Raw genomic sequence first — 18787 nt, forward strand, 5'->3', positions numbered from 1 at the left:
TAATAAAGCATAATGGTATTGTGAATTAACAAACGCTACGATTCAATTAAATGTATGCAATGCATGTTTAATATATGTGCTTTATTTAAAAAAATAATAATATTGAACATGCATAAAGGGAAAACAAAAACACATTTACAGCTCAAAACAGATTATAATAACAAAACTAGAGATAGTTTTGATATAAACAATATACAAAGATCTTGAAAAGTAACCAAAAAACAAAACATTAAGACAGGGGTAATACATAAATTACAATAAATTAAATTTGAAAAAAAAAAAAATAAGCTAAATCCCACCCTCCCAACACCTAGTCAATAGCACGTTATAAGAAAACATAAATATTATACTTTGTGCATAGTGTATAAGATTTTAAGGCTTTGACATTGCTGGAAGAGGATATAGTATCCAAATAACATTTCAGGTCTTTACCTGAAAAAAAAATAAAAAATAGAGGTTGGACACAATCCCAAAAAAATATGAGATACAGACTCATCTTCCACTCTGCAAAAGGTGCAGAGAGGATGCATCTTAGGAAACATTTTTTTTTTTAAAGATAAAGTTAAAATCGCTGTAGTAACTTAAAATATATCTCTTTAACCTTATTAGTTATATATATATATATATATCTGTCACCCCTCGTGACTTTGCCATAGTGATTGATGTCATCCCCAGTGGAGTAATTGCTCTTTTAAAAAACTTAGCTGACTCTTTACCTTCTTGTATTTCTTAGACACATCCCTGTTAAACAGCAATAGTGAAGAATATATTAATATTATTTAAGGACCACACTTTCTTCCAAGGAATACCTTCAAATGAATTACTCCAATAAGATATTACAGAAGGGATAGTAATTATGTCTTTCTGAAAGAGCTGCCTAATCGTTCCATTCCTGAGAGAGGGACTGGACAAAAAGCAAATCTTCACTATTGCTGTTTCACAGGGATGTGTCTAAGAAATACAAGAAGGTAAAGAGTCAGCTAAGTTCTTTAAAAGAGCAATTACTTCACTGGGGATGACATCAATCACTATGGCAAAGTCACAAGGGGTGACAGATATTCCATATTTTGTTGAGAAACCAAAATAATATTATTATTAAACCAATCTGAAAAGAAAACAGTTTTATTTTTGTATCGAATATATTGGTTATTCCAAATAAAGTACCTGTGGGGCCTAAAATTGTGTTTGTAAATTAAGTACCAGGCCAAAAGCACCTGCTTTTGGACATTTGATGGACAATTTAGAAAAATTATAATTACATACCAATAGAAAGGGGAGACCACCAACTTTAGAAAAAAATATATAATTGGGATTAGTGGTCCATACGGATTCAGAATCATTCAAAAATTGCCTCAACCAATTTATCTTAAATGTATTATTTAAAGAATCGAAATACAGAAAATGAAGACCTCTCTGTTCGAAGCAGTTTAAGACAACAGATTTTTTGACGTAATGTCAAAAAGCATTCTTTCAACCTCTACACAAATTGATTTGTCGACATGCAAAGAGAGAGCAGGGTAGGTCAATTTGGAAACACCCTCTGCTTTGGCGAGGAGAGCTCTTCCTCGTAAAAACAGGTCTCTTTGGAGCCAGGAATTCAACTTTTTCTATTTTTCTTTTTCTATCTTTTTTAGTGATTACTGGATCGAAGTTTAATTTACATCTAGCAATATCATCTTTATGTAACAATTTATAAGCTCAAAAGGGAATTGTATATAAATGATTACAATTAATTATGATTAATTACAATTATTTATATCGGCTGACAGTAATAACTGTCGCAGAATTAAATTTGCCATCAGCTGATCTGTCCGTCCAGCGAACATTCAGTGTAAGTTCGTATCAACGCTAAGAAAGGGTATTTCCTTGGCCACAGAAAATACTTTCCTATTAATGCATTAGAGCATGTAGCAAGGGTCGAAATCGTAAAAGGACATTTAATATGCAAGGCAGAATCAGAAACTCATGTATTTTGTGCACACAACTTTTGAAGTGACATACTGCCACCCTAATTTGTGCTCTGCATTTAACCCATCCAACGTGCACACACACAGCAGTGAACACACACACACTGTGAACACACACCCGGAGCAGTGGGCAGCCATTTATGCTGCGGCGCCCGGGGAGCAGTTGGGGGTTCGGTGCCTTGCTCAAGGGCACCTCAGTCGTGGTATTGAGGGTGGAGAGAGCACTGGACATTCACTTCCCCCACCTACAATCCCTGCCGGCCTGAGACTCGAACCCGCAACCTTTGGATTACGAGTCCGACTCTCTAACCATTAGGCCACGACTTCCCCTTACTTTTATTGTACTTTTATTAACTAAACTAATGCAGACTAGTCTAACAAACAAACAAACTAACAAACAAACATACAATCACTCATACATGGGAAAGGGCTAATGAGAGTTGATGGATGAAACCATCAGGAAAACCAGAGAATGCAGTTATGGAGAAAGTCATTTAACCACCTGAGTAAAACCATCAGCACCATTATAATGGGGTCTATAACTTATACTAAACCTCTGTTTCGTTTAATTAAATGTTATACTTGCACTGCCTTTGGTTGGGTTGAGTGTCCGGAATGCAGTCTCAGATGAAAGTCTTAATGGTTTCAAAGTTTTGGACTCCCGATCACGTTCTTCCGGGATGAAGAGTGATGAATTCCAAAGACATTCTGAGGTAGAAATGTTCTTCCAAGAAGTGAGTGGAAAAAGAGCTAAGAAAGAGATCTGCTGAGGTCCAAGGAGCTTGGTTGAATGGAAAGACAAGGCCGCAAGGCCTGGCACAGAAACTTAGAGGGTCCAGAAAAAGTTCTAGCTCACATCCTCTTAGGATCTAACAAAACCGCAGACTGCTTGGGCGTCTCTGAAGTGAGAGCTTATCTGCTATACAGGTCACACCTCTAGGGTGTCAAATACCCAATGGAGTCCTGGATTTTTGGAGGGAAAGTTTTACGATTCTTTGTCTCTGGACATGGTAATTTGCATAGGTAATTCAGATGGGTTAATGCACAAACTTCTAAAAATTCTTAAGACACTAATATGTTGCATCAACATGTAATATTCACTCTCAATTAGATCATCCGAAGACGAATTGATAGACTAAACATGATACAGCTAGAGTGATATTAACTAGTGATCCATCATAAGCATGCATAAAATTGTGTCTGATTGGTCAAAATGTTACATTACAAATGATTACACCTAAATAGTTTACTTTGGACTTAACAGGAATATTGTATAAGAATGGGCAAAGCAAGACTTTATAGGAAGAAATTCACATTTATCTAAATTCAGAGATAGACCAGAAGCTTTAGAGAACACATTAATAAGATCAAGCGTGATAGGGATCTGTAAGTCATTTTTTAGCCGCCTCAGACCCTGCATCCTCATATGAGGACATTATATTTTAGTCAACTTCTGAGAGTATACATGCCACAGTTTTAAGACTGGATGTCCTGTACAGAGCACATTCAGGGCTTTTCAGAGATATTAAATGTTTTGATATTTCACCATGACCACTCACTCTCCTTGGTCTTCAAAAATGTCTGATATTAATTTAGTGACACTCTTATGGACTCTTATGGAAATATGATAATATTTTGTAATTATCATTTATATCTGACTAATTTTGTAAAACTGTGTGATATAAATCAATTTCTCAGGAAAATATTAGGGGGTTTCAAATCAAAATATGACTTCCTGTTATGAAAGAGGACGTTGATTTCATACATGTCCTCATATGACGATATCAGGACTAAAAGCATGTTTATTATGCATTTTGGGAGACACAACAAATGAATAGGGAAGGAAATTATATTTCAATATTCCTATGAAATATTATATATCATCATGAAAATCTTGTCAATTATTACTCCCATTATTACACTTCTTTTTTCATTACATGTTGCCCCAAAAAATACATTAATATGCAAATTAGAGTTAGATTATAGATGCATTGTATATAATGAGAAAACCCGTTTATGGATACTTTACACACATTTTGCATAAAGAAAAATATATCAAATCACGTTATAACAGTTGAGAATCATCTTCATAGACGCTTTTAGCGGCAACAACATAAACGTTACTGCGTGTAGCGCCCTCTTCAGGTATTAAGTGAATCTACCCGTTCAAACAGTTGACGCTGTAACCCAGATTCTTTTAATTGTGTCTCTCGACGTGATTTTACTTAAAATCAAACTGTGACCCTGCTTTTATACTACTTTTTACAAAGTGTAATTCTGATCTTTGTAAATTTCTTCCCACAAATATTAGCTACCCCTCAATACTATTTAAGTGACTCCACTATGTAGCAGAAATACATAAATTTATTCCAAAGAAAAGTAAACAAAGGGAATCAAAGACGAGTCTGGTCTCTCAATTTATAAATAAACTTTTACCTTCAAATACAGTGCTTAATTGACTCTCTTTTTTTCCTTTCCACACCAACCCACTTCAAGGGTTAAACTTTTACACAAATATCAAATTAGAGGTTTTTTACTGAATCCAAATTAAACTTCAGTTCTTTCCCTTCAGAAATACAAATTTACCTCCAGTAAGTGTGAACCAATATAACAGTGTCCCTTGGAAGACTTAAAATAGAAATACAATATGTAACAGACTTTAGATTTAGTTAGAAATACAAATGTAGCCCTTTACTTATATACTTTCAATGAATCACTGAGTATTAAACACAATATTGTTCAGAAATGGAAATATAGCTTAATGTGGGCCCACCACACTTACTCACACACACAATCCAAACCCCTGTTGCAGGCCTGAAACGTCGCTTGAGTGTGTTGAGGCAGAGTAAAACGTAAAATGGCCGCTTCACTCTCTAAGAGCACAAATAAAACAAACAAGTGTACCTGAATGAACTTGGAAAAAGTTCAAGGATTCCGTCACCCGTCAGATCAGTCCACGTGAGGCTGTGATAAGTCGGCAAACTCCGTGACACTCCTGCGATGTCAGAGGAACCCCTAACCACTCGGCGACTAGGAGCGCTATCTGGATTTCCTCAAGGGACCTCTCAGTCGATGCAGTAACAGTCTTTGGCGATCGCTCTGATCACCTATAACTCTCTTACAGGCGCTGATTTAAATATTAAACCTGATTTAAGTTTCTCACCGGCGATCCACCTTAGTCTCGTTTACTACAATAGCGATCAAGCGTTAAAACAGCATTTCTCCAAAATCGCGTCGCGTTGACTTCTTTGTGGCGTCGTGTTGACTTCACAACAGAAATACGATTCTGAGTAACACTTCAAACAATAGAGTTCAGACTACGTTATTCACAGATAAAGTGGCACATTCTCTGTTCTCATGCCGACAACATCACCTACGCACCTTTTTTCTCCAACTCGTTTCTCACTCTCCCCTGACTGACAACCTCGCTGGCCAATCACAGTTGCCCTACTTGACATTAGGCGGGATTAAGTCGCTTTTTAACCAATAACATTAAATCAAACACAACTTGTTGACACAAACATGTCTGAACAAATACATTATTTCCCATAATACTTTGTCACAAGAAAAAATACAAATAAATAAATGCAAATAAATAATAATATTAAAGTATTATTCTACAGAAATAGAAATTAACCCAGGGTTACATCCTCCCCCATCTGAGATTCTCATGCCCCCATGAGTACACAGATTTTAAATATGAATAATGAGTCTATTCTCAGAATCTACGCATATTCTAGTACACCTGGCACATTTAGGTATATAGGAATACCTTTCTGGAGGGTAAAATTTCAACCTTTGAAGAATTTGGCAGATGGATAACTATTCCTCTGTGTACCACTGTTACAGGTCTTTCACTGGGTTGGCCCAGTTCATCGTAGCTTAACCTCTTAACATTCGCCCCCATTTGGGGCCTCGCAGGTGAAAATAACCTACCTAAATTAAAATGGTAACAGTTCGTGACAAAGTGTGCTTACACAAACAAATTAGATATCTTTGGAAAGAAGACACCCTGGGCTTTCATCTGTGCTCATAGCCTGTGTCAGAGCTGGCAGGAGGGAGCGCCAAATTCAAATAAACTATATTCCGCTTTTCTGAGACTTTTTTTTCCGTGGACGGTCTCATTCTGTTTGTAAAACTGTATGCTACAACACCGTGTTGTTTTTTTTACCACCAAGACGCTGTTTTTGAGTGTAATTTATTCCATAACGGACGCGAACAATAACTCTCTGAAGAAATGAAATGTAAACAAAGGAATATTCATCCTTATTACAACGTTATTGTTTTGCTGGACTAAAAGTGCTCGCTGGGATGTTGTTCTGTGGACCCTTACCTCTCTAACTAAACTGGGATTTCAGCAGTGGATGCGTTTGTGACTAGTTATTACAATGATAAAGGTACGTACGGCTTTTTTATTCTGCCTGTTTTGATGTGTACTGCTTACACAAATGTAGCAAATACATTCCTTATAAGCCCGAATTCCACCTGTCCTCCAGCTTGTGCTTTCCTGTGAAACTCAGATTTCGAATTAGCACACGGTCTCCAGGTTCTATGTTCTGGTATTTCACCTTTTGATCATAGAGACGTTTGTTCCTCTGATGATTTTTTAGTGCGGTCTCAGAAGCTAGTCGATAGGCTTTCTGAAGATCTGTCTTCAGGTTTTCAACATACCTCTGGTATGTCTGTCCTCCTCCTCCATCTGAAGAAGTACCAAAGCACAAATAAATTGGCAAGCGGGCTTCTCTTCCAAATAAGAGAAAATAGGGTGAGTACCCTGTGGCCTCATTTTTAGTACAATTGTATGCATGTACTAATTTGCCGATGTGCTGGCTCCATTTGTGTTTTCCTGCAGCATCCAAAGTACCCAACATGGAGAGGAGCATTCTATTAAATCGTTCAGGTTGTGGGTCTGTGGGTCTCCCTGAGTGTGGTAAGGTGTTGTGCTTGATTTTTTTTATCCCTAGCATGCCCAAGAGTTCTTTTATTAGCTTACTTTCAAAATCTCTGCCTTGGTCCCAATGTACCCGGGCTGGCAGTCCGTAATACAAAAATAACTTCTCCCAGAGAATCTTCGTAACAGTCACTGCTTTTTGATCCTTGGCAGGGTAAGCTTGGTCATAGTGTGTAAAGTGGTCAGTGACAACCAGGACATTAGCAACACCTTTAGAATCTGGCTCAACTGACAGGAAATAATACATATTAATTCCATCGGCCCACTACTAGTGATGTTACTCAGTGGGGCACGTTTCTGAGGTAATGTCTTTCTGGCTATGCATCTTCCACAGCTTTTGACATACTTTTCAACCTCAGAAGTCATTTGAGGCCAGTAAAACCTGTCCTTCACAAGTTCTGTGGTCCGCTCGATACCTAGATGTCCTGCATCATCATGTAAGGAATACATTACTTGCTGATGGAATTGTTCAGATAAGACAAGCTGTTTTTTCCCCTTATCATAGGAATTTTTAGATATTCTGTACAGTAGCTCATTCTGGATCACCAGTTTAGAAACTTGCCTCAGCAAAAGAGCCATTTGCGGACTAGAACTTGTACAAAGTACCTTTCCCTGCTCCAAAGCTAACTTTACAGGTCCAATAAGTGGATCTTTGTCTTGTGCCAACTTGAGGTCAGTATGCATCAGCTCTTTGAGATTCCCTAGCTCAAGCTGTGTGATATATGCATAAATGGGTGGAACAACAGCAGAATTGGCTCCTAACTGATTGACCAGTCTGGTAGAGGACTCCTCATTGTTGTCACTTGCTACCCTCTGACAGATTGCTTTCACTCCTGACTGTGGTATCTCTGTCCATATATCAGATGACTCAACATCCAAGGGGTAAGGCGACAACACATCGGTTGCGTTAAGCTTAGCTGTAGTAAGGACACATGTGACAGGATTATTGTCAGTTTTTACTATAAATTTCACCCCATAAAGATAGTCATGAAACTTATCAATTACCGCCCACTTCAGTGCCAAGAACTCCAGTTGATGAGTGGGATATCTTTGCTCTGTGGCACTCAGTTTCCTACTGGAATAAGCAACTGGCCGGAGACCCTCTGGATACTCTTGATTCAATACTGCTCCTAAGTCATTCCAGCTTGCGTCCACATGTAGGATATAGGTCTTGGTGGGGTCAGCGAATGCCAGGACGGGAGCATGAGTGAGGCAGTGGATGATGGTTTTAAAGGCTTCAGTGCAATCTTTGCTCCATCGCTCACAAACGGCTCTGACTCTTTGAAGTATTTCTCTTCAAAGGGGCCCTTTTCACCCCCTTTGGTTGGAGGATACCCTTTGGTAAGTTCTGTCAGGGGTCGCACAATTGCAGAGTAGTTTTTGACAAACCGTTGGTAGAATCCACAGAATCCAAGGAATGATCTTAAAGCTTTGACATCTGTAGGCATCGTCCACGTAGCAACTGCTGCTATTTTCTCTGGGTCAGGAGCAACAACCTTATAGGAGACAATATGGCCCACATATTTGACTTGTGTCATACAGAGCTGGCACTTGTCAAGGGAGACTTTCAACCCATACTCCTCCAAGCGGTCTAAGACTTTCAAAAGCCTTCGCTCGTGTTCTTCAAGAGTGGAGCCAATCACAATAATATCATCGAGGTACACTATCACTTCTAGCAGATGCATGTCTCCCACTGCACGCTCCATAAGTCTTTGGAATGTCGCAGGCGCTCCACTAACCCCCTGCGGCATCCTCTCAAACTCATAGAATCCCAAAGGACATATGAAAGCTGTCTTCTCCTTATCCTCGTCGGCCATGGCTATCTGGTAATAGCCACTCCGAAGGTCCAGGACTGAAAACCATTTACTTCCTGCAACACAGTCCAACGCATCATCTATATGGGGGGTAGTGTACTGATCTGGAAGCGTTCTTCTGTTCAGTGTATGATAATCGATACACATGCGGATTTCCCCATTCTTTTAATGAACGATCACAATTGGGGAGGCGTACAGACTTCGAGACTCTTTGATAATCCTGGCGGCTAACAGATCTTTGAGGTGTCTGCAGACATCGTCAATATCAGCTGGAGCAATACGCCGAGATCTTTCTCTAAAGGGTTTAGAGTCACTCAGACGAATATAATGCTTGACCCTCTGGGCCCTGAGGGTGTTTTGGGGGCCTGGAGAACTTTCGACATGCCCTGACATTTGTGCTTTTTTCAGTTGCTTATAAAAATATAAATGGCTAAAGTCTAATAACACTGTAAACAGCACAAAATGGGCTACAATGTTATGTTAGCAGCATTTATGTACATGATTATTTTTTTGAGAAAACAACGTTTATGCGTGGTTAGTGAAAAACTAAAATTTTGAAGACTTTTGAGAACCAGATCTTGTAGGCTAGAATATTTACTTCACAATTATGTGAAAATTATTCAGCTTACTCATTCACAGAAAACAATATATTGATTTAAATTTTTAAAGACATGTTTTGTGATTGAAAGCCAATATGCGAGGGAGTGGTAATAGGCTTGAATATTAAGTGATTTTCACCTGAGAGACAAAGGGCCCTCCCCTAAAGCTGCTAATGGGCCATCAGTGTGACTGAGACTGAGGCAGGTAAGAGAGTGTGAGGAGCAGTGGCGGTTTTAGGCATGGGCGAACGGGGCAGCCGCCTGGGGCGGCATTTTTTCATGACACGTGGGGGGCGGCACACGAACTTGGAGGAAAAAAAAAAATCATCTGTGCCGCTAAGCGGTTTTCTATTATCTATGATACCTGCGCCGCCCCTGCTGCTGAAGGAGCCGCACAGAAGCTGAGCGAGCGGAGAGGGGAGGGGATGAGGGGCGTCAGGCGGGGGGGGGGGGGGGTGCGCAGAGTACAGTTCACCTCTCCCAAATGAGGCGGACAAGGAGGGGGGCAAAACTATGTCAGTGACACCTGACTTTCTTACAAATAACGCACATTTCATTCAAAATATTTTAAACAGACCAATAATTTGCACATTTTTTTTTATTTATTTAATTGTGTGAAATGGCTAATAAAAATAGGTTATAAAAAACGATTATGATGTGGAGGTGAATTGGTTTAGTCTTGACTTCTGGTCGTGAGTGACAGCGTTGGGGGATGGGAAATCTGTTGATTGCCGATTACTTAGTAAACACAGCGATGGAGAGAAAAAGGCCAAAGCTGTCAGGTGCCCAATTTAGGAAAAAAAGAAAAGAAGATGAGGAGAAACGGGCAAAAGATAAAGGTATGCAACAATATTCTCCCTGTATGATTAAGGTATTCATGTCATTGTGTTAATTAGTGGTATAACGTTAACTCTTAGGTTTGTTAGCCTTCTTGCTTATGATGCATGCTATGCTTACCTTGCTAAAAAAAAAAAAAAAAAACAGTAAAAGCCTAATATACAAACCATCACAGAAATTCTAATGGTTTCTATTAAATACCATTGTGAACCATTAACTTTTTTCCAGTGAAACTATTACAAAATTCCTTATTGTAGTGTGTTTTGGGCACTTTTCCAATAGGATTTACCATCCCACACACCAATAGAATCCATCATATACCAGCAGACACTGTTATACTTACCATTAAAACCAATACAATTCCCATTATAACCATTAAATCCATTACATTTTCTGTTATTTTTGGGCAGGGTTCTATTATTTTTTCAGCAGTGTATACAACACGAGATCTAATTAAATTTAACCACAAAATTATGCTTTGCAACAAAACTGTTGCAAGTACAGATATTATTGATTTCCATTGTTTGTGTTGGCTACTGTAAATAGCCAGTGTAATTTACATATGTGTAGATAGTGTAAAAGACAAACATTTTCCATTTGCTATAACTCTGTTACGTGACAAAGCATATAATTTGAGGCAGTAAATTAACCAAGGAGCTAATTGTTCCGCCCTTAGATTAGATTATATTGTATACATGTTAGGGCATGTTTATTTAAATTTGCAATTTTTAAGAGTAATATTGTAGCCAACAGTCTTTTGATGTCAATTTCAACTGCGTCCTGTTTTAGGGGCACTTCTAAAATATTTTGGAGCATCCTCTGCCACTTGTCAGGATGAGCCACCTATCTCCCCCACTACACAGGACTCTGCTCTTCAGGATGAGCTACCATCTGTGTCCTCAGCAAGTCATATGTCTCCACAAACATCTAATATTGAGGATGAAGACATCTTTGCCTCTACTTCTACCCAGCATAAGCCTGCAGGTGGGTTTTTGCATCTCTCTCTCTCTCTCTCTCTCTCTCTCTCTCTCTGTGTGTGTGTGTGTGTGTGTGAAGGGGGTATGCCTAGGCTACAAGACAACTACAATTTAATGTAATTTTAACATTTTTGATCATTTCTGAATATGCCTATGTGTTATGTTCCACTGCTATGTTTTTTGAGTAATGTGCCACTATGTTGTCTTATAGAAATGCCTGGAGCTGAACCCCCACTCAGCCCCACTGCTGAGGATGAGCCTCTGTCAACTGACCCTGCTAACTGGCCCTCACCTCTGACTGACAGGATTCGGACTGAGCTGGTTCGCAGAGGACCAAGTAGGTTGCCAACTGACTTTGTTTTCCAGAGGAATGAGAGTGATGGACGAAGTTGCCATCACCAATATTTTAAAAAGACATTAGTTAGTGGTGAAAAGATGGCAAGAAGTTGGCTGATATATTCCATGAAGAACAACAGCCTCTTTTGCTTCTGCTGCAAATTGTTTTCCAAGAGGAACATTCATTTAACAATTTCAGGAATGGCAAATTGGAAACATGCGAGCACTCACCTCACATCACATGAAAACAGTCCAGAACATCTCAATTGCATGAGAGCATGGAAGGAACTGGCAGTGAGGTTAAGAAGTGGACAAACTATTGATAAGCAGGAGGAGGCACTACTTGAGGCTGAGAGGGTGAGATAGAGAGCAGTGCTGACACGTCTCACTGCAATTGTACAGTCACTGGCGGTTCGAAATTTGGCTCTAAGGGGACACACAGAAACACTGTTCACACCATCAAATGGGAATTTTCTCAAAGAGGTCGAACTTATGGCCAAGTTTGATCCCATTATGAAAGATCACCTTAACCGTGTCGAAAGAGGAACAGCAAGTCACAACAGCTACCTAGGGCATCATGTGCAGAATGAGCTGATTGATTTGTTAAGCAGCAAAATCATATCTGATATAGTGGATGACATCAAGCAGGCAAAGTTTTTTTCAATAATTCTGGACTGCACTCCAGATATAAGCCACATAGAACAGTTGTCAGTGGTCATTAGAGTGGTGTCACTGATGGAGAAGCCCCATATCAGGGAACATTTCATGGGATTTTTGAAGGCAGAGGAGTCCACAGGGCAGCACTTGGCATCCATGATCCTGACAAGACTTGAGGAGTTGGGAATTCCTTTTGACGACTGCAGAGGACAATCATATGACAACGGGGCAAACATGAAGGGCAAAAATAAGGGAGTTCAAGCCAGGCTCTTAGAAAAGAATCCCAGAGCTCTGTTTGTGCCATGTGGGGCGCATACATTAAATTTAGTTGTGTGTGATGCTGCTAAGGGATCTGTGGATGCTATGAGCTATTTTGGTGTACTGCAAAAGCTTTACACATTATTTTCAGCCTCCTCCCAAAGATGGTCCATTCTGAAGAACCATGTGAGCATCACCTTAAAGATGTGGGCAGAAACAAGGTGGGAGAGCAAGGTCAAGAGCGTTGAGCCCATGAGGTACCACGGAGCTGCTGTGAGAGAGGCTTTAATTGAGGTGAGAGACAACACCAAAGACCCTGCTATAAAGGCTGAGGCCCAGTCTTTGTCTGAGGAGGTGGGGTCGTACCGCTTCAGCATCTGCACGGTTGTTTGGTATGACATGCTATCTGCAATACAGCATGTCAGCAAACTCATGCAGTCTCCAAATATGCATGTCGACCTAGCTGTGAATCTTTTGAAGAAGACTGAGCAAGGTCTCCAGAGCTACAGGGCAAGTGGCTTTGTGACTGCACAGATGGCGGCCAAAGACATTTGTGAAGAAATGAATGTGGAAGCTGTTTTGAAACAAAAATGGCTGAGGTCCACAAAGCGCCACTTCTCATATGAAGCACATGATGAGCCTTTCAGTGATGCCCTTAGGAAGTTGGAGATTGGATTCTTCAATGTTGTTCTTGATGCAGCCCTGTCAGCCATCGCGGAGAGATTTACCACATTGGAAAATGTGGAAAACAAATTTGGGGTTTTGACAAATTTCCCTAGTCTTGCAGATGAGGAGCTGGCAGAGCAGTGCAATGCACTGGGTACCACACTGCACTTCGAAGGGCATTCTGATTTGGACAGTAGAGAGCTTTTGCAGGAAATCAAGAACTTCCCTCACCTGCCATCAAAAACCATGAGCCTCCTTGAGCTTATCACTTTCATGCACGATAAGGATCTATCTGAGATCTACCCCAACTTTTGGACTGCTCTCAGGATTGCACTTACCCTGCCAGTGACTGTGGTTCAAGCAGAGAGGAGCTTTTCCAAACTGAAGTTAATCAAGACATACCTGAGGTCAACCATGTCTCAGGAACGGCTCACTGGCCTTGCTGTCATAAGCATTAATCATTCAGTAGGGGAGCATATCTCATATGATGCCATTATTGATGACTTTGCATCTAGAAAGGCCAGAAATGTCAGATTTTAGTTTCAGTTTGTGTTTTCTGTTCTGCAGTGAAATAATTTAATTTTCTTTAGTGTGATTTATTCTATATTTTATATGTATATTATTCTTAATAATTTAAAATATTTTTTCTTAAATAATATTGGTTTGTACAGAGTATATTTAAGTTATGAGCAGTTTATTTATTTATTTTTTTTGCAAAAATTGGTCTGTTACGGAATGACATAGTATTACTACAATAAAACGTGTGGTGTGTACAAAATGTGAAGTTTTGTCATGTTATTTTTTTTGGGGGAGGGAGTCTCGCCCGGGGAGCAATTTAATGTAGAACCGCCACTGGTGAGGAGACTGAAAAAATGGGTTTTTTCAATTATTTGTTATTTTATTTACAACACAGTATAATCAAAACATACATAATGAAGGTCAAAGACACATTATTGTGCACACTGATCTAACCACAGAGATGTGAACAGACTTTGACTCGTTCCTGCAACAGATTCTGTTCAACAAGTGAAACAAATAAATCAGACCTGATATTTACATGTTATTTAAGTGTTTCTGCTACTTTCCATGGATTCAAGAAGAAACTGTTGATGTTGGTGCAGCGCTCTCAGAGGAAAAGAGAAAGTTTGAAGAGACTGAAAGTCAGCAGGATTCATCATCTGTGGTGCAGGTGTCTGATTCAATAAATTACAAACAACCAAAAAAAGAGAAAAAACCATTTGTGAGCATGTTTATATCAGGAGCATCTATATATATTGTAACGGGCAGAAGGACCACACAGCCGGGCAGGTGAGGTAAATTCCCCAGAGGGTGAATTTATTGAACAATGTGAAAGTGCAAACAATGTGGAAGCTCGTGGTGTGATGTCCTCGCCCTATTAGGTGCTCTAATCCTTTTTTCCCCCTTCTGCGTGCCGTACTCGGTGTCCTGGTGCAGGTGGCGATATAAAAATAGACCCCTTACAGATTCGAATGGTGTATTGCTCTTATCTGAACGATCAAAAATGGCAGAGTAATTCAAGCTCATTTCTTCCTTATCAGGAAAATCTGCCCCAAAACGCGTATTCGCGTTTGTCGGGCTCAGAGGGTTAACGTCCTTCGCCAATCCCACATCCCATTCCTCTACAGAAAAAACTTTACCTCTCTCAGACAGTTTCTGGCGGAGTCGATCTTCCCACTGTTTTGGAATTGCCGACTTACTGAAATCAAACAGCTTTGGATCAATCCTCTTGGGTTTCGATGAGACATGAGATGCTGCAGTCACTGTATCGGTATGAAACATATGAGCCATGACTGTTCCAAATGGGATGGTTATATCTTTGCACGTCTCATTCTTAATCAGCACCTTGACTTTGTTCTCCTCCACAGCTGAAATGGGCAGTACAACTGGTAGAATAAACAGTCCAGCAGGCAGTATCTCATCTGAAGGGGATTCTACCATGAACATTTCCTTCTCCAATGGTTGTTGTGACTCGACTGTACAAACAGCATACATCTCTCCTCTTGATGGTATGACGCAGGCATCCGGTCCGGCCCACTTCAGTTCCCCAGTGGGTATGTCAACAGCTTTTTCCTCCACAAGTTTTGTAGGTGAAATTAGTTCTGCATTGTGAAGTTGAATTCTTAAAGCATGTGCAACATCTGTCTCCAGACCACCGGTGTTAAGTCCAATCAAACGTTGGAAAAAACTTGCATTTGTCCCAACAATCACAGGTACTTGTTCAGGGCCCTCAGGTTCAGGACAAACCAGTGCAAGGATGGAAACAGTCTCTTCCACACCCATGACAGACGCCGGAAAGGAAACATCTACCAAGACATAACCCTTGTAGGGGTAACTGGCTGTACTAAGGCCCCAAATAGACAGGCCGGAAAGAGGCAAAATGGGCACTGAAGACAGATATTTAGAGTACCATGACTCAAAGATGATAGTGACCTGAGACCCACTATCTAGTAAGGCTTCACAGGACTGTCCATTGATCTTCATAGTGATTGTCAGAGTCGGACCCACCAACCCTGCAGGAAGGCTACTCTTCTCAACCACAACTGTCTGGCTTTTCTGGGAGAAACTGGTTGCATCCCCAGCGAGTTTACCACTCTGATCCATTCTTTCACTGCTGGCCTTTCGTAACGATCGTACAAGCTTCTGTATCACCAGGCTGTAATTTTCAGTAGCTTTGCACCTTGGAGCGATGTGGCCATCTTCCCCACATTTGTAGCAGAAGTAATCTTCTTTAGTGCCTTCAAATCTGGGTTTCACGGACGCAACAGCCTGCTCAGGTGGTTGTGGCTCTTTTGATAACTGTAATGACTGTCTGACACTCAGCGAAACCAGCTGCTCTTCTAGTCTTTGTACCTGCCTCCTTAGAGAGTGTACTTCCGAGTCTGCTGGTGTGTCACCTCCTCTCCTACTTGGTACAGGCTTTGGCTCCAACATCAACTCTGCCACAGGTACTTTAGAAGGACCCTCTGTTACTTTTGTCCGCAGCTCTTGAATCTCAGCCTTCAATTCTCTCACTGCAGCCAAACCAGAAAGTTTCTGGCGTGGTCGAGGGACAGGTTTTACAGTGGGACTCAGACTGTGTCTGGCAACTTCACTTTCTTCAGCCTCCCTGATCTCATTTAGGAGCGCTAAAAACGTAGGTGGATTCTCTCGTCTCTCTCTGTCGCAATTGAAGTAACAACAAGTCTGATTCGACAGCTCCTCGAGTTAGCTGCTCAATTCTTGTTCTATCAATATTGTGCCCAGGCAACCCACCTTTTTGCGCTACTCTTGTTAGAGATTTCTCCATTCTCTTCAAGAAATCAGAAAGTGCTTCACCAGGATCCTGCCTCAACATCCTGAAACCAAAATATAAATCTTCTCCTGTTTCAGGAGTTCCAAAAGCACCCTCCAATGCCTCAAGATACTGAAGAGAAGTTGCATCTGAGTTAGCAAATCTGATAGACTTCACAACATCTAGGGCGGAACCCTTTAGGCTTTCAATGATACGCCGACGCTTCTCCTTCTCTGAACATTCACATTCCGTGACCATCATTCTGGCTTGATCCATCCAGGTCTCCAAGGCTTCTTCCCCTGTTGGAGAAGGAACTGTAGCTGAGAAGATTCTCAAGCGTCGGTATGCACTTCCATCACTGACAGGTTTCGAGGTCTTTTCCAACAGCTCACCCACTGCACGGATTATTGCTTCTGGAGACCCTGCATTGGAGCTAGTTAATAATTTCTCAGCAAACCCATCAGGCGGTGACTCAGCACTTTTTGCTGTAACCATCTTCCAAGGCTTCCCACCCCCTTCAGGTATTAGTTCTCCAGGTAGGCGAGAAGGATCAACAACTTCTTTGCACTCGCATAGCACAAGTAGAAATCCTGGTGTTGGCCCTTCTTTATAATCCCTGACTCTCACTCTTCCCAAAGCTTTGACTACTTGGACAGTTTTCTCAATGTGTGCCACCTCCAAATCAACTGGCACTCCCAAAAGTACCACTGCATGTTTCTGATCAACTATTGCTTTCTGACACCAGTCATCCAGTTTAGTTTGTGAGAAAGGATCATCAACATCCATTTTCTTCTGACTCACCTGAACCTCAGCTTTCCTCCAAGCAGAATATTTTCTTTGCACTAACTTTAAAGCAGTATTTCAGCAGTAATCAATCCCGGATGAGCCCCCACTTTATGTAGCGCCCTCTTCAGGTATAAGGTGAATCTACCCGTTTAAACAGTTGACGCTGTAACCCAGATTCTTTTAATTGTGTCTCTCAACGTGATTTTACTTATAATCAAACTGTGACCCTGCTTTTATACTACTTTTTACAAAGTGTAATTCTGATCTTTGTAAATTACTTCCCACAAATATTAGCTACCCCTCAATACTATTTAAGTGACTCCACTATGTAGAAGAAATATGTTAAGGCTTTTGTGGCCCTAACTTAACTTCCGGTAGACATCCAAATAGAATCAATAACAATAGTTAAGTCCCTCTAGAGTAGATAATTTTTTTCATAAGCAAGATATGTTTGCTGCGTAAATCAGACGGATTTATTAAAAATGCACATTCATTCTCTGCCAGCAGGAGGCGCTTTAAAGCGGGAGAACTAGAGGTTTCCCCGGTAACGGCTGTTGGGCTGCTGTACACAAATATGCTGTTATAAAACATTAAAAAGAAGTTGAGCAGCTATTAAGAACAAGTAAGGTGATACTAGGGCAGCCCTGGCGAACCCCTCTAGACACAACAAACCTTGGAGAAACTCCAAATTTAAGATTAATTGAGCATTTGCTATTTTTATATAAAGTCTGTACCATTTTGCAAAAGAAATCACCAAAACCAAATTTATACAGGGATTGGAAAATAAAATCATGTTCAAGGGAGTTGAAGGCTTTATAAAAATTTACAAACAAAATAAAAATTTACTCTCTAATCAGTTCATCGTAGTCTAATAAATCTAAAACAAGGTGTATGTTATTAGCAATATGCCTCTTTGGGATGAAGCCTGACGTGCTTCAAAGTCCGCATGAAATCAAAATTGACTTTATTTACTTTATTAGAGCACATTGCTAGTCTTGATTTGAACAATTAATCTGTGCAAGTTAATCCGCTGAAAAAATTGTTTGTCTTGGTACACTGTAAAAACGAAATCCGTAAAAAAACGAATAATGTACAAGCAGAAAATTACCAGGACATTTTCTGTTGAAATTACGGACGTTTCCTTCAAATCAAAAACAGAAAATTCTGTAAACTTACAGTACACCCTCAGTGCCAATTACCTACTTTTCCGTTAATGTTTATACAGCAATTTCTGTAAAACTTTAGCATACCGTTCCTTCCATAGCATCTCCTCCTGTTTTATCACTTAAAATTTGTATTGATCTGTATTGGTTTTATACATAATCACTAGTTATGATAAAATATATTAAAGGATCATTATCCATTACCAGACCAATGCAGTCTTCTAAAGCAATAAATATGGTCCAATAAATGAAGCACTTGTACAAACCAAACATGTTTTATTTTACCTCAGGTAAACAACGAGTATATTCAATAGCTTTTGTAGCACCAAAATTGGAACAAAACAGGGCTTCAGCTTTTTTTTCATACCAAAACATCAAAATGGTAACAATTCATTAAACAAATGTTAAATACAAGCGCCAAACCTGGAATACAAAAATAAGGCTTTTTTCCACTAAAACATCAAAATGGTACATCATTGAAAAA

The 18787-nt window shown here is 40.0% G+C and overlaps 1 protein-coding gene across 1 annotated transcript in view; it reads left to right on the plus strand.

The window, feature by feature from the left end:
• The window catches only part of LOC306870862 (serine/threonine-protein kinase PAK 3), a gene marked incomplete at its 3' end in the record, with an annotated part of 285953 nt that overhangs the window by 241526 nt on the left and 25640 nt on the right, over positions 1–18787 (plus strand). The gene's annotated exons all lie outside the window — the stretch shown is intronic.

Source organism: Barbus barbus, assembly GCF_936440315.1.
Source record: "Barbus barbus genome assembly, chromosome: 6".
NCBI lineage: Eukaryota > Metazoa > Chordata > Actinopteri > Cypriniformes > Cyprinidae > Barbus > Barbus barbus.